The sequence below is a fragment of the Canis lupus genome, chromosome 33 (genome assembly GCF_011100685.1).
Source record: "Canis lupus familiaris isolate Mischka breed German Shepherd chromosome 33, alternate assembly UU_Cfam_GSD_1.0, whole genome shotgun sequence".
Taxonomy (NCBI): Eukaryota; Metazoa; Chordata; class Mammalia; order Carnivora; family Canidae; genus Canis; species Canis lupus.
The window spans coordinates 3776532-3793511 of NC_049254.1; the positions used below are offsets into that span (position 1 = coordinate 3776532).

Here is a 16980-nt window from a genome sequence, read left to right on the forward strand (position 1 = left end):
GCAATAAACCTCTTTCAATTATTTTTTAAAAGATCTTTTTCTATGGCCCTTTAGTAATAATAACCATCTAACTCATATTGCCTTTTAATTACCTGAATCCTCATTGACCCCTCAAAACAATCTTCCTTAAAGGAATAGTAAATATTTTTGAAATCTTACATGATCATATCAGTAATTGAAATAAATAACCATTTTAATATGTAGGCCACCCTAAGCTCATGAAATGTTATAGAGAACTTTATAAATTAATGTCACCAAACACACTGGCTATTTTGAAAAGCATAATCTTTTATTAATTGCTAATTGTTAATCCTCACATATATTTTTATAGTAATGGTTAGTTTAAGGGAATGGAATTGTTTTTTGTTGTTTGTTTTTTTTTTTTTCTTGACGATAATGTGCAAAAAAATGGAAGACTTCATGAATTTGTGTGTCATCCCTGTGCAGGGGCCATGCTAATCTTCTGTGTATCACTCCAATTTTAATATATGTGCTGCTGAAGTGAGCACTTGGTGTTTTTTACTAAAACAGGTTATGTAAAAATGTATTTAGCATACAAGTGGTTGCTCATAGTATACGTAAACGGGAAAACATGCCTCAGACATCTAGAAGTAAATTAATACCACTATTCTAACTGTGAAACTTTTGGGAAGAAGGCATATTTGAGAACAGTAAGAGAAGTAATCAGAGGGAAGAGTATTTGTTTCATTGAGGGAGCACATGCCTGAGACATCACGCCTACTCAAAATAGGAGTGAATGTAAAACACCTTGACTGGCCACTAAAAATTGTCTTAGCCATTCAGATAGAGATGTAAGTTATATTTAAAGACCTGAAGGACACCTGGGTGTCTCAGTGGTTGAGCGTCTGCCTTTGGCTCAGGGCAGGATCCCAAGATCCAGGGATTGAGTCCTGCATCAGGCTCCCCACAGAGATCCTGCTTCTCCCTCTGCCTGTGTCTTCTCTCTCTGTGTCTCTCATGAATAAATAAATAAAATGTTTTTAAAAAGACACCAAAGAAAAGCCATAGAGTTTTCATGCAAATTAACAAAAAACAAATGGGTACCAAATTTCTCTGGACTAAGGATGTGATTGAGAAATCATCATGAATCAAAATGCAATGTTAACAAAAATAATTGCAAAAGAAAAGCATATAGAATATTATTCAAATAAAAAAAAAGAATATTATACAAATCATTACTGGCCAAGGGCTTAAGAAATCGACTTAGAATTCTGTGATACCATATCGGGTTTTTTAAAAGATTGTATTTATTCATTTGACAGAGAGAGAGAGTGTGTGTGTGCATAAGTAGAGGGAGTGGCAGGGGGAGGCAGAGGGAGAAGCAGGCTCTCCACAGAGCAGGGAGCCCAATGCAGGGCTGGATCCCAGGACCCTGGGATCCTGACCTGAGCTGAAAGGTTAGGGTTAGACCCATTGAGTCACCAAGGCACTCCTCTGTGAAACCTTTCAATGCCAGTACTATTGAAATCTCCATTTGGTCTTTGTTGGAAGATATTCAAAATAAGGAAAGCATCATGATTGAAAATTTGAGTCTTATGAAAAGTTGATGGGTATTGATGACCATATAAAATAGAAAATATACAATTTTAATAAAGTGATGTCTATTTGATTTCTCTTGGTAAGTAACACCCACCACCTAAGACCAGCAGCTAACCATAATCACTATAGTGAATTGGCTATAGCTTCTCTTTTAATCAAACTGTGCACTGAAAATATGTCTTCCAATATTTCCAACATTAAAACAAATGTGTTTTTATTAAAATAAAATAATGCAATCGTAAACATGTACTCATTTCTCATTTAGCATTTACTTTGGGTGGTATTATAAAATTTGAAATTAAGGGATTCCTGGGTGGCTCAATGGTTTAGAGCCTGCCTTTGGCTCAGGGCATGATCCTGGAGTGTCGGGATTGAGTCCCGCGTCTGACTCCCTGCATGGAGCCTGCTTCTCCCTCTGCCTGTGTCTCTGCCTTTCTCTTTCTCTCTCTCTCTTTCTCTCTCTCTCTCTCTCTCTGTCTCATGAATAAATAAATAAAAACATTTAAAAATTTTTGAAATTACATACACATACACAAAAGTGTTAGATAAAATATTTCAAACATTTCATGCTTCCTTAAAGATAGAATCAAAGATTTTAGGAAAGGTATATAAATATTACTATTAATGTTTCAGCCAAAATCCAAGAGAGGAAAATCTGTTTCTCTAAATATTCTCCAACAGTAAACTTTTTAAACTGGTGAAGATAATATTTTGAGCAAGAAAATGCAAGGCTTTTAAAGAGGAGAGGAGCAACTGAAAATGAATGCGATGGCAGGAAAATGGTTGCATCAAAATGTTGATTGTTCCAAATGGCCCCAAACAGTGACTTCAAACCCTGAGCAATTGGGCAAAATCCCCAGCAATGAATGCGGTTCATTTCTGTGGTTTGTCATGCAGAGCGTAACTTTCAGAATGCTACACAATATATTTCTTTTTTGAAAAATGACCTTAGAACACAAAGAATAAACACTGCTGATGACACATTTAAGAGAAAGTAGAGAAATCTGAAAATAGTGAGGGTACTTACCCAGAAACAAGTTTTGTTTTAACATATAAAGTGTTTAATTTGGGGAAGGTTCAAATAGAATCTTAACCTCAACATGGCTAGGTCATTCTCTTTACAGAAATCCGAAAATCATGAGAAGATTATTTTTTATATTTTTTATGGCACTTTATTAGGACAATTGTAGTCCATGAGGTTAATTACAAATTTAGAATTTTTCAAAGGATGCATTTTTGTTTAATGGGATGTGCTAATGGTTATAAAACAGATGCCTCTATTTTGCCTTTGTCAGTTATGGGTAGGTAATTACTTTTTACCAGCTCTATTGAAGTATACTTGACAAAATAAAAATCGCATATATTTAAGGTGTATGTACAACCTGATGTTTTGCTATCCCTATACATTGTGAAATGATCACCACAATCTAGCTCATTAACAGATCCATCACCACACATAAATAACATTTTCTTTTTTTGTGTGGTGATTAAAGTCTACCTTGTTAGTAAAATTAAAGTATATGATCCTGTACTGTTAACAGTAGTCACGTTGCTGTCCATTAGATCTCCAGAATTTATTCATTCCGTGTAATTGACACTGTACCTCTTGCCCGGCATCTCCATATTCCACACCCCCCACACCCCATCCACTCTTCCCATCCCACACCTCCCACCTCCACTAGCCCTTGGCAATCATACTCTCTGTGTCTCTGAATTTGACTATTTTTAATTCTACATATAAGTGAGATCTCGCAGTATTTGTTTTTATTTGGCTTATGTCACTCATGTTCTCTAGGTTCATCTATATATTTGCAAGTGGCAGGATTTCCATTTCTTTGAAGGTTGCATAATATTCCACTATAAATAACATTTTCGGTATATATGAATATGTATGTGGATATATATCACATTTCATATATATACATATATATGAATACATACATTTTCATATATATGCTTTCATATATAAAAAGATATATATTTATATACATTATATGCTTTTGTATATATATTTCATATATATTTTCATATATACTTTATATATATATATAGCATTTTTGTCATCCACTTTTCTGACAGTGGAGATTTAGGTTGTTTCCATATCTTGGCTATTAGTGAATAACGCTGCAATGGATATCTCTTTGAGGCCCTGATTTCATTTGGTTTAGATATGTGCTTAGAAATTGAATTTCTGGATCATTTGGTAGTTCTATTTTTAGAATGTTTTTGAAGGACTTCCATACCGTTTTTCATAATGGCTGTACGTTGCCACCGATAGTGTACAAGAGTTCCAAGATCTCCAAATCCTTGCCAACACTGATTATCTTATGTCTTCTTGATAGTAGCCATTCTAATATCTTATTGTGGTTTTGATTTGCTTCATTTATGAACAGAAAACCAAGATTAAGTTGCACATATCACAAAAGGATAAAAACTTCAGTGGCAAATGGTATTTTTAAGTTGCTCTAATAATGCCATTAATATTTCTTGACAGTGTATAATAACACACGCTGCCAGAAAGAGACAAAACATCCTAAAGGAAAGACCTAAGGCCACAACTAAATACCACAGTCAGAAAACAAAGAAAATCAATCCAAATTTATATATATTTTTCTTAATAAAAAGAAAGACTACAAAAGTTTACAAGCCTTCTTAAATATCAACTTGGATAGCCAAGCTGAAGTGCTTTAAACCCAGCCTTTATTTCAGATCTTTATTAAATGTTTCTTTGGAAAAAAAATGCATTCCTCCCGTAGTAATTTTTATCCTCTTTTAATATGTATATTCACTTTTTTTTCTTTTAAAATTTTGATTTAAATTCTAGTTAGTTAACATGCTACGCAATATTGGTTTCAGGAATAGAATTCAGTGATTCATCACTTACGTACGACACCCAGTGCTCCTCAGAGCAAGGGCCCTCTTCAACACCCATCACCCATTGGACTCATCCCTCCTTCCTGGCTGCCCGCTGTCAACCCTCAGTTCATTCGCTATCTTTAAAAGTCTCTTATGGTTTGTTTGCCTCTCTCTTCTTTTATTTTTCACCCCTCCCCAATGTTCATCTGTTTCATTTCTTAAATTCACATGAGTGAAATGCTATTTGTCTTTCCCTGACTGACTTATTTCGCTTAGCATAGTATACTCTAGCTCCACCCATATCATTGCAAGTGGTAACATTTCATTCTTTTTATGGCCGAGTAATATCACTTCTTCCTTATCCTTTCATCAGCCCATGGACCTCTGGGCTGTCTCCATAGTTTGGCTGTTGTTGATAATCCTGCTATACATCATGGTGCCTGTAGCCCTTCAAACCTGTATGTTTGTAAACTTTGGGTAAATAAAAACCCAATGGTGCAATTGCTGGATCACAGGGTAGTTATATTCTAACTTTTTGAGGAACCTCCAAACTGTTCTCCAGAATGACTGCACCAGTTTGCATTCCTACCAACCACCTAATAGGGTTCCCCTTTCTCCGCATCCTCACCAACACTTGTCTCCTGTGTGGCTAATTTTAACCATTCTGATAGGTATGAGGTGATATCTCATCATAGTTTTGATTTGCATTTCCCTGATGAGTGATGGTGAGCATCTTTTCATGTGTCTGTTGGTATATGGATGTCTTCTTTGGAAAAGGATTCATGTTTTCTGCCCACTTCTTAACTGGGTTATTTGTTTTTTGGGTGTTGACTTTGGTAAGTTCTTTATAGAATGTAGAGGCTACCCCTTTATCTGATATGTCATTTGCAAGTATCTCCTCCCATTCCATTCCACTGGCTGCCTTTTAGTTTTGTTGATTGTTTCCTTTGCTGTGAAGAAGCTCTTTATCTTCATGAAGTCCCGATAGATCTTTTTGCTTTTGTTTCCCTTGCCTCCAGCAATATGTCTAGTAAGAAGTTGCTATGGCTGAGGTCAAAGAGGTTATTGCTTGTGTTCTCCTCTAGGATTTTAAAAAAATATTTTATTTATTTATTCATGAGAAACATGGAAAGAGAAGCAGAGACACAGACAGAGGGAGAAGCAGGATCTCTGCAAGGAGCCCAGGACCCTGGGATCACGACCTGAGCCAAAGGCAAATGCTCAACCACTGAGCCACCCTGGCATCCCATCTCTAGGATTTTGATGGTTTCCTGTCTCCCATTTAGGTCTTTCATCCATTTTGAATTTATTTTTGTACATGGTATAAGAAAGTGGTTCAATTCCATTCTTCTGCATGTTGCTGTCCAGTTTTCCCAACATCGTTGGTTGAAGAGACTGTCTTTTTTCCATCAGATAATCTTTCCTGCTTTGTCAAAGATGAGTTGACCAAATAGCTGTGGGCCCATTTCCAAATTTTTTATTCTATTTCATTGATTTGTATTCTTTTGTGCCAGTCCCATACTGTCTTGATGATTAAAGCTTTATAATATAGCCTGAAATCTGGCATCTTTATACTTTTTCTTTTTGTTTTTCTTTTTTAAGACTGCTCTGGCTATTTGGGGCCTCTTATGGCTCTATTCAGATTTTAGGATTGTTTTTTTCCTAACTTTGTGAAAAATGCTGGTAGTATTTTGATAGGGATTGCATTAAGTGTGTAGATTACTTTGCGTAGTAGAGACATTTTAACATTTGTTCTTGCAATCCGTAAGCATGGAATGTTTTTCCATTTCTTTGTGTCCTCTTCAATTTCTTTTTTTTTTTTCCTCTTCAATATCTTTTATAAGCATTCTATAGTTTTCAGAATACAGGTCTTTTATCTCTTGGGTTAGGTTTATTCCTAGGTGTCTTATTGTTTTTGGTGCAATTGCAAATGGGGTCAATACCTTGATTTCTTTTTCTGCTGCTTCATTATTGGTGTATAGAATGCAACAGATTGCTGTACATTGATTTTGTAACTTGCAACTTTGTTGAAATCATGTGTGACCACATTTTTTTTTTTTTTGGTGCATTTCTTTGGATTTTCTACATAGACTATTATGTTGTTTACAAATAGTGAAAGTTTGACTTTCTCCTTGATAATTTGCATGCCTTTTATTTCTTGTTGTTGTGTGATTGCTGTGGCTAGAACCTTCAGTACTATATTAAATAGCAGCAGTGAGAGAGGCCATCCTTTTCTTGTTCCTGACCTTAGGGGAAGGCTCTCAGCTTTTGCCCACTGAGGATGATATTAGCTTTCATATATGGCCTTTATAATGTTAAGGGATGTTCCTTCTATTCCTACTTTGTTGAGGGTTCTTACCAAGAATGAATGCTGTGTTTTGTCAAATGCTTTTTCTGCATCTTTTGACAAGATCATATGGCTCTCATCCTTTATTAATATGGTATATCATGTTGACTGATTTGCAAATATTGAGCCACCCCTGCAGCCCAGGAATAAATCTCATTTGATCCTGGTGAATAATTGGTTTAATGTCTTGTTCAATTCAACTTGCTAGTATCTTTTTGAGAATTTTTGCCTCCTTGTTCATCAGGGATATTGGGCTGTAATTCTTTTTGGTGGGGTTTTTGTCTTGGTTTTAGAATTAAGATAATGCTAGCCTTCTAGAAAGAGTTTGGAAGTTTCCCTTCCATTTCCATTTTTGGAATAGTTTGAGAAGAATAGGTATTAACCCTTCTTTAAATGTTTGGTAGAAAAAAAAATTAATAAATGTTTGGTAGAATTCTCCTGGGAAGCCATCTAGACCTGGACTTCTTTTGTTGGGAGTTTTTTGATTACCCTTACAATTTCTTTTTTTTTTTTTAATTTTATTTATTTATTCATGAGAGACACAGAGATAGAGGCAGAGACACAGGCAGAGGGAGAAGTAGGCTCCTTGTAGGGAGCCCTATGTAGGACTCGATCCCAGGACCCCGGGATCACACTCTGAGCCAAAGGCAGACGCTCCACCACTGAGCCACCCAGGCGTCTCCTGTTTAGATCTCTTTGCTGGTTATAAGTCCAAATTTTCTATTTCTCCCTCTTTCAGCTTTGATAATTTGTATGTTTCTAGGAATTCATCCATTTCTTCCAGGTTGCCCAGTTTGTTGGCATACATTTTTTTCATGATATGCTCCTATAATTGTTTATATTTCTGTATTGTTGATTGTGATCTCTCCTCTCTCATTCATGACTTTATTTGGGTCCTTTCTCTTTTCTTATTGATGAGTCTGGCAAGGAGTTAATCAATTTTATTATTTCTTTCAAAGAACCAGCTCTTAATTTTGTTGATCTGTTCTACTTTTTTTGTTTGTTTCTATATCATTTATTTCTGCTCTAATATTTATTATTTCCCTTCTTCTGATGGCTTTTGGCTTTATGTGATGTTCTTTTTCTAGTTCCTTTAAATGTAAAGTTGTTGTGTATTTGAGACTTTTCTTGTTTTTTAAAGCAGGCCCGTACTGCAGTATGCTTCTCTCTTAGGACCACCTTTGCTACATCCCAAAGGTTTTGGATTTATTGTGTGTTCATTTTCATTTGCTTCCATGTATCTTTTTATTTCTTCATTAATTTCCTGGCTGCCCCATTCATTCTTTAGTAGCATGTTTTTTAACCTCCATGTATTTGTGGTCTTTCCAAATTGTTACTTGTGGTTGACTTCAGGTTTCATAGTGTTATGGTCTAAGAATGTGCGTGGTATGATCACAATGTTTTTGTACTTATTGAGGGCTGATTTGTGACCCAGTATGTGATCTTTCCTGGTAAATGTTCCATGTGCACTTGATAAGAATGTGTGTTCTGCTGCTTTAGGATGAAATGTTCTGAATATACCTGTTAAGTCCAAGTGGTCCAGTGCCATTCAAAGTCATTGTTTCCTTGTTTATTTTCTGCTTGGATGATCTGTCCATTTTTGTAAGTGGGGCGTTAAAAGTTCCCTAGTACTATTGTATTATTATCAATGAATTTCTTTGTTATTGACTTATATATTTGGGTGCTCCCAAGTTGGGGGCACAGTCATTTACAATGATTAGATCTTCTTCATGGGGAGACTCCTTAATTATGATATAATGCCCTTCATCTCTTACTGCAGTTTTTAGTTCAAAATCTAGTTTGTCTGACAGAAATATGGCTACTCTAGCTTTCATTTGGCATCCATTAGCATGATAGATTATTCTCCATCCACTCACTTTCAATCTATTGATGTCTTTAAGCCTGTATGCAGCCTATAAATATGTCTTCTTTTTTTTTTCTTTTTCTATCCTGATATCCTATGTCTTTTTATTGGAGCATTGAGTCCATTTACAGAGTGATTATTGAAAGATATGAACTTAATACCATTGTGTTACCTATAAATTGGTGTTTCTGGTGATGTTCTCTGTTCCTTTCTAGTCATTGTCGTCGTCTTCTTCTTCTTCTTCTTCTTCTTCTTCTTCTTCTTCTTCTTTTTCACACTCAAAGACTCTTCCTTAGTATTTCTTGCAGGGATGTTTTAGTGGTCACCAACTTCTTTAGTTTTTGTTAATTTGGGAAACTCTATCTTTCCTTCTATTCTGAATAACAGCTTTGCTGGATAAAAGATTCTTGGCTGCATATTTTTCACACTCAGTACATTGACTATATCCTGCCATTCTCTTCTGGCCTGCCAAGTTTCTGTGATCAGAATCTGATGTTTCCTTTGTAGGTTATGCATTTTTTTTCCCTTTACTGCTTTAAGGATTCTTTCCTTGTCTGTTTATTTTGTGAACTTGACTATAATATGTCTTGGTGATGGCTGGCTTTTGTTGAAGTTAATGGGAGTTCTCTGTGTTTCTTGTATTTTGATGCCTATATCCTTCCCTAGATTAAGGAAGTTTGCAGCTATAATTTGCTAAAAAGAAAAAAAAAAAAAACCTTCTGCCCCTTTTTATCTCTCTTCATCTTCTGGACTCCTATGTTATTTGTTTTAATAAGGCATGGATTTCCTTAAGTCTACCTGTCTGATCCATTCCTTTGTCACCCTCTTCTTTTCAGCTTCATTATATTCCATAATTTCATCTTCTACATCACTGATTCATTCCTCTGATTCATCCATCTTTGTTGTTATGACATCCATTTTATTTTTTATTTTTTTTGACATCCATTTTAGTTTGCATCTTAATGGTAGCATTTTTAATTTTGGCCTGACTAGATTTTAGCTCTTTTATCTCTGCATAAAGGGATCTTCCATGCTTTTCTCAAGTTCAGCTAGTATTCTTCTAATTGTTTGAAAATCTAGTTCAGACATCTTACTTATATCTGTATTGATTAAATCCCTGGCCATCATTTCTTCCTGTTCTTTCTTTTGCGGTGAATTCCTCCATCTTGTCCTTTTGGAGGTCAAAAAAAAAAAAAAAAAAAAGCAAAATAAAAAAAATAAAATAAATTTAAAAATTGAAAAAAAGGGAAGCTAGATCCTAGGTGTGTTTTGATCTGCTTATTAAGAGAAGCTTGACAGAAAAAGAAAAAATAAATAAAAAATTTTAGAAATACAATAAAACACAATTTTTTTTTAAAAATGCTCTTTCTGTATCCAAAAACAAAAACAAAAATTAAAAACCAAACAAACAAATAAACAAACCCAAAGGCTTCTAGATCCTGCTTTTCCTAGAGCTCAGGCTTTGCAGCACCCCATAATCAGTAGACTTGGTACCTGCAAGGGATTTGTGCTGGTCTTTTGGGGAAGGGCCTGCTGCTTCACTTTTCAAGGTGAACTTGCCCTAGAGGAGATGCACCCACAAGGCTCGGAGCGGCGAGGCTGGATGTGGTGGCTCTGTTCTCCACTTGGTGCTGTTTAACTCACTGAGGTCAATCAGTGCTGGTGGGCAAAGAGTGAAAATGGCTCTCCCAGCCCTCTCATCTCCAGAGGGGGAAGTTAGTCCCTGCCACTCCGGGGAGCCCTCACAGACATGCAGTCAACCTTCCTGTGTCCCTAGCTTCCACCAGATTCCCACCCTGACCCAAGGTGCCCACCTGCCAGGCAGTGCAGCGTGCCTGTTTTATCTCAGGCATAGCTGTGTTTCTAACCCCTACATTTCAGAGAGCCCCACAGTAGAGACACATGCTGATCCTCTGGAGGAAGGTCTCACTGTGCTGTGGCCGGTGCTGGCTTCTCCCAGAAAACAGGGGTGCAACCCCACAGCAGTTGGGAGGTTATGGTAAACCACAACACTGCAGCCAGCGCCAGCCTTTGTTGCCCTCAGCCAGCGTCTTGGCTCCTTTACTGATGAAGGAGGACTCTCAGCGGTGCCTGCCGGGCCTTTTGCCAGAGTAGAAGCCCTATCACCTCTACCAAATGGGCTCAGAGCAGGGAACTGCTTCTCCCTGTGCAACCGTGGGAATCCTCCATCACAGTGCATTGCCTGACCCCACCAGAGCAGGGCCAGGCCTCCCCTGGCTACAGCACTGACCTCCCAAACTTCAGATTCTGTGTTCCACTGATTATTAAAAAACTAGTGGTTTTGAAACCCTCTCCTTTTTCCCAGTGGTTTTTAGAAACAGTTTTCTTGTGGAGTCCCCTATGTGTGTTTTCACTTTTTCCTCTCATTTCCTCTTGCAGCTCTCTCCACCTTCTGCAGAGTCCATGGCTCTTTTCTCCCACAGACCAACTCTTCACAGTTCCTACCTTCCACAGGTCAGTTTTGCTGTTTGTAGACATGCAGCTTTGCTCTCTAAGACTTCTGATCAATTTCTTGGGTGTTCAAAATGATTTGATGTTTATTCAATTATGTTCAAGGGAAGAGGCAAGCTTAGGGTCACACTGCTTCTCTGCCATCTTAACCCTCTCCTATATCCAGTATTAATATTTACATTCATTGCATATATGGTGATCATCTAGAAATTAAAAGTGGAATTAAACTCCTATACTAAACCAAATTAATTTTATTCTTAATTTTTTAAAATTTTATTTAAGTTCAATTTGCCAATATATAGTATAACACTCGGTGCTCATTTCATCATGATTAAGCCCTCCTTAATGCTCATCATCCAGTTACTCTATCCCCCACCTATGTCCCCTTCTGCAACCTTTTTAAAACCACTTTATTTTATAAAAACATAAAATCTGCCTTCTGACCATCATGAGAGGTGGAAAGAAAGAGAAATGGAAAACAACATGAATCCCATGGGGGGGGGGAAACTAAGGTATATTTGATTTTTCTACCTCTTTCATTATTCCACTAAATTTCTACTCCTCTGGCATATTTTGAATGGATTTTTTTTTCTGTAATATCAGTAGACTTGAAGTTACAAAATAGAGCCAAAAAAAAAAAAACTACACTTATAATGTCAAAAATTTTAAGTAACATATTCTCTTTTAGGATACAGAAGAATCTAATTTTAAAAAAGTTAGCTCACCTATGGCAAGATAAGAAAGTTGTGTGCTTTTCTTTATCTTTTTTTAAGATTTTATTTGTTTATTTATGAGAGACACAGAAAGAGAGGCAGAGACACAGGCAGAGGGACTTGATCCCTGGTACAGAACTTGATCCCAGGACTCTGAGAACATGACCTGAGCCAAAGGCAGATGTTCAACTACTAAGCTACCCAGGTGCCTGCAAGTTGTGTGATTTTCAAGGGAATGAATATACCATTCTCAAATCAAGCAATCCTAATGCATACATTCTTCTTAAATTGCAAATTAACAGATTAAAAATTACTTGGGAAACCCCCACTTTTAGAAGTTTTGTGCTTTATTTTATTTATTCAACATTGCCTACAAATATCCATAATTTGCTTCTGGCCAACTCTACATGAGCTTGCAATGGTTTTCAGTCCAAAATGCATTTACAAATCATGCATATTAATATGCCTAAAGCTTCACTTTAGATATATCATTCTTAAATTGTGCAAAGGCTCCATTTTAACGACACGTTGACTGACCATCTAATTGTAAGGTATATGTATCCATTGTTTTACAAATGGCAAAAATGTGAATTTTCTGCAATTAATAAAGTTATTCCTTATTCACGTCAATAAAGTAAAAAGAGATTATAAAATTATGTAATATTTTCATATTTATAATGCATTTTCCAATGTTTAGAATAAAAGAAAATAAGGTAAAGAATATTTTTTAAAGAAGTCATTGAATAAGAGGTCATTCAGCTTACAAATTAGCATCTGAAGCTTTGCAATTTACAGGTGAGGACTGTTGGGGAAGTGCAATTAAAAACAAAATCTCGTCTCAATCCAGAAAACTTCTCCACAAACAGAGGCAAAAGAAAGTTTTCTTACTGAAAAAGCAATAAACCAGAAAGTCATACACATCAAAGCAGTCCACTAAAGAGGTTACAAAGTAGAACAAAATCTTCTTTTATATAGCCAAGCAGATGCAACCTGTTACTACATGTTCTCATGATAAACAAGTGATCCCCAAGTAAAAGGGTTTCCCAGCACAACTCGTTACACATAGTTCACCTTAAATTCCCTTGGCAATTGGGATGTTCCTCTGTGTAACTAACTGGATCTATCCAGAGGATTAATAAACACCTTATATCTTCATAATGGCAGGTAGTTTTGCAATGTGTAGAAAGTGCCTGTGGGAGTTAGACTCCTAGATCTCACGGAAACCAGAAAAAAAGGGGGAACTATCATCGTTGATGATTACATTTAAAAGACATGGTTCCCAGATTCTTGAAAAAGACATTTCTGGATCATAAAGTTGTTAAGAGGTTTATTTAGCTTTTTAAAAGATTTACATATATTTCAAGCAGAGAGAGGGAGCTTACAGTTAGAAGTTTTGTAAAGCAAATGCTTCAAAAACAGAAAGCAGAAGGAGTCTTCACTTATTTCAACAAGGGAAGTTTTTTTCTTTTTTTTTTAATTTGTACGTACCCTTACAAGACTACCTGTCCAGACCTTTCATAAACATCAACTAACATAAAGTCCCATAACAAACACTTAATTTGCAAATTGTCAGCTCTGGTATTTTTATCTGTACTTTTGCACTGTTCATACTTTTTTATACTGCTTGCTCCCTTCAATAATATATAAATCTGTTATAATGGACAGCTATTTTAAAAAGAGAGATAATAAGTGTTGGTGAGGGTGTAGAGATATTGGAACCCCTATATACTGTGAGTGGTGATGCAGAATAGCACAGCTACTATGGAAAATAGTATAAACGTTCCTCAAAAAATTAAAAATAGAACTATCATATGATCTGGCAATCCCACTTCTGCGTACATACTCAAAAGAATTGCAATGAGCATCTCAAAGAGATGTCTGCACCTCCATGTTATTTGCAGCATTATTTACAATAACCAAGATATGGAAACATCTTGAATTTCCATGGGCAGATGAATGGATAAGGAAATGTGATATATGCATACAATGAAATGTTATTCAACCTTTAAAAAGAAGGCAATCCTGCCTCTTGCATCAACATGGGTGAAACTGGAGAACATTTTGCTAAGTGAAATAAACCAGTTTCAGAAGGATAGCAACTGTACAATCTCACTTATATGTAGGATCTAAAATAGTCAACATCGTAGCTGCAGAGAGTAGAATGATGGTTGCTAGGAGCTGAAGGGGGGGATGGAGTTGTTCAATCAGAATAAAGTTTCAGTTATGCAGGATGAAGACATTCTAGAGATCTACCGTACAACATAGTGGCTGTAGTTAACAACACAAGATTGTGCTCTTAAAATTTTGTTAAGCAGGTGTCACATGAAGCATTCTTAGCACATATAAAAACAAGGGACATAGGAAACTTTTTGGAGGTAATGGATATGTTTATTGCCTTGATAGTAGTAATAGTATCACTGGTGTGTACATATGTCCAAACTCATCAAATGTATACATTAAACATATGCAGTTTTTTGTACCAATTACATCTCAGTAAAGCTGATTTTAAAAAAAGAAAAATTACAGAAGCCTGCATTTTTCACAATCTTCTATTTTTTTAAAAGATTTTATTTATTTATGAGAGACACAGAGAAAGAGAGAGGCACAGACACAGGTAGAGGGAGAAGCAGGCTCTGTGCAGGGAGCCTGACGTTGGACTCGATCCCTGGTCTCTAGGATCATGCCCTGGGCTGAAGGCAGGTGCTAAACCACTGAGCCACATAGGCTGCCCTTTTCACAATTTTCTAAAAGAACATTTTTGCAAGGACCATATGAGCTCTCTATTAAGCTGTTATTTTTTAGAACTCTTTTTTCAAGAACATCAGAATAGTACATTTTAAGATTATTAACATTTAGGTACAACCATTAATACAATATTTGGGCTGCAATCATAGTTATATTTACTGTCTTTGGAAATAGTATTATTTCCTTGTTATTCTGTTTTAAGTCAATTTGAATCTCAAATAATTTCAGATTTTACTTATGATTTGTCATTAAAATCTGTACCTAGTATATCATACTTGTTGGAAATAATGATCCTGTTTGAAAACATACTGCTTGAATATAGGTGTGCATACATTATTAAATTATGCATTCTAATTAAAATCTCCTGTTGAATAAACATTTTACTATCACTAATATTTGGAAAGGTAACATGGAAATGGTTTCATACTGATTTCAATAACATTAATATTATATTCCAAAAGAAAGACTAAGCAACACTTTTCAGCATCATTGAGGTATAAGGAAATCCTCTATAAGTTTAAAAAAATATTAGCAGGGATGCCTGGGTGCCTCAGCGGTTGATTCTGGGCGTGATCCTGGGGTTTTGGGATTGACTCCCACATCAGGCTCCCCACAGGAGCCTGCTTCTCCTTCTGCCTGTGTCTCTGCCTCTCTCTCTCTCTCTGTCTCTGTCTCTCATGAATAAATAAAAATAAAATACTTTATATATATATATTAGCAAATGATTATATGAGTTAAGCCATTTAAATGTGGTACTAGTATTATAAAAATAGGTATCTATAGTAATTTAATAAAATCAACAACCACAATTTACTTGATAAATTCCATCAGATTTCCCCAACATTTATTTAATTAAAAACAATATACACATGTGTGTGATTTTGATTAGCTTAATGTTGATATAATTAGAATATCACAGAGATACTCTATGAATTTAAACCCATATTTTAATAATGAAGGCTATGGTATTTTAAATTATTTCAGGAGAGATGAAACTTATAATATCCTATATATCAAATGCCTACTTTTTTAATGGGTTCTATGCTTTATTAACAGTTACTCATTAAATATGATTAATGCATGTAAAATGAACATTATTACTACTCTACAGATTAGGTGAGGATAAAAAGCTTGCTTTTTCCTTGCCATTATTAACCCAGAAACATACAAGTAAGGGCATTTGAACATAAATTTCTTTTAGACACTAGAGAAATGGTGGCAGATACTGGAAAGTTGAATACAGTATGTTTTTTTCAGAGTTCATGATTAACTATGTTCAGAGACCATGATATGATGTAATTTTGGCTAGAGCTCTAGTAGTGTATCACGGAGCTCAGAGTTGACCTTATCAAAAATATTTCAGTCACTAGTTCAAAATTATAGAATCTGAAGGTGATATAAACTGTTCAGAGATGAAATATCAAATGAATATTCACATCATTATTCATAACTATATAATATATATAAATATTATAAGCACATCTAGAGTAAAGTAAACAGCCTGGGTCAGCAGAATGAAGAATAATTGTGATAAATATAAAATATTCTATCGAGTGAAAAATCAGCTGTACACCATGCAAAGCAAGAAAGATATCTAAATTAACAGCAATTCACATCAAGATCATCTGAAATTCACAGATCAGAACATTACAACCACTTCAGCAGGGAATCCTTGATTGGACCAAAATTAATGGAAGCAGAAGCTGAAGAAGGGAACAGTAATGAATCTGTTGTGTTCCTTGGTTGTCAGCAGGACTTGGAGATTTAAGCTCTACAAGGCAAATTTTGAGCAGAGTATTAAAAAATAGAAGGCCATGCAGAGAAATTGGGCTACAATTTGCAAAGGTAAGGAAATCTGATAAAGTAAGGACCACTTGAAGAATCTTGGTTTAGTATCAAGAAAATGAACAATTAAAAATCATAATAATGTTCAAAAACACCGAAGTTTAGGATGGGCTTAAACAAATGCATGTGACTACAACAAATGGGTACAAATAAAAGAGGTGGATTGTGATACATTGCATAGTCATATGACTGATAATGCATTTGATTCACTGTGTAATTCTCCCATTAGTTCAGTCTCCATAAAGCAATAAGCTAGCATCTCCCCAAAAAGGGTTTTGTAATGTCTAGAACATGGTAGTACATCTCTTGCAAGTAAAAGTGGAGGATATTTTCTCAATTGCTTTATACTGACCTGTAGATGGTAGGTCTTTGGGACTAATAGAACTTTGCATATATCCTAATAGGCCATAGTTATTGTGTTAGTAATTCTTGGAAGAAATGTAAGGGTTTCAAGTGTTCTGAATGAAACAAATACTTTTGAAACCCATAAATTTGATGGGTACTTAATTACTAGCAAAATAAAATACCTATAATAACTGGGAGAAAGTGGATCTATTATATTTCCTAGACTTTCCATT

General features: G+C 35.5%; 1 non-coding gene across 1 annotated transcript; it reads right to left on the reverse strand.

Annotated features, from left to right (window-relative positions):
- Positions 1-402: 402 nt before the first annotated feature.
- On the reverse strand, positions 403-509 carry LOC119867386. Its single transcript, XR_005383466.1, has one exon. It is a non-coding gene; the product is annotated as a U6 spliceosomal RNA (small nuclear RNA).
- Between the last annotated feature and the right edge of the window lie 16471 nt (positions 510-16980).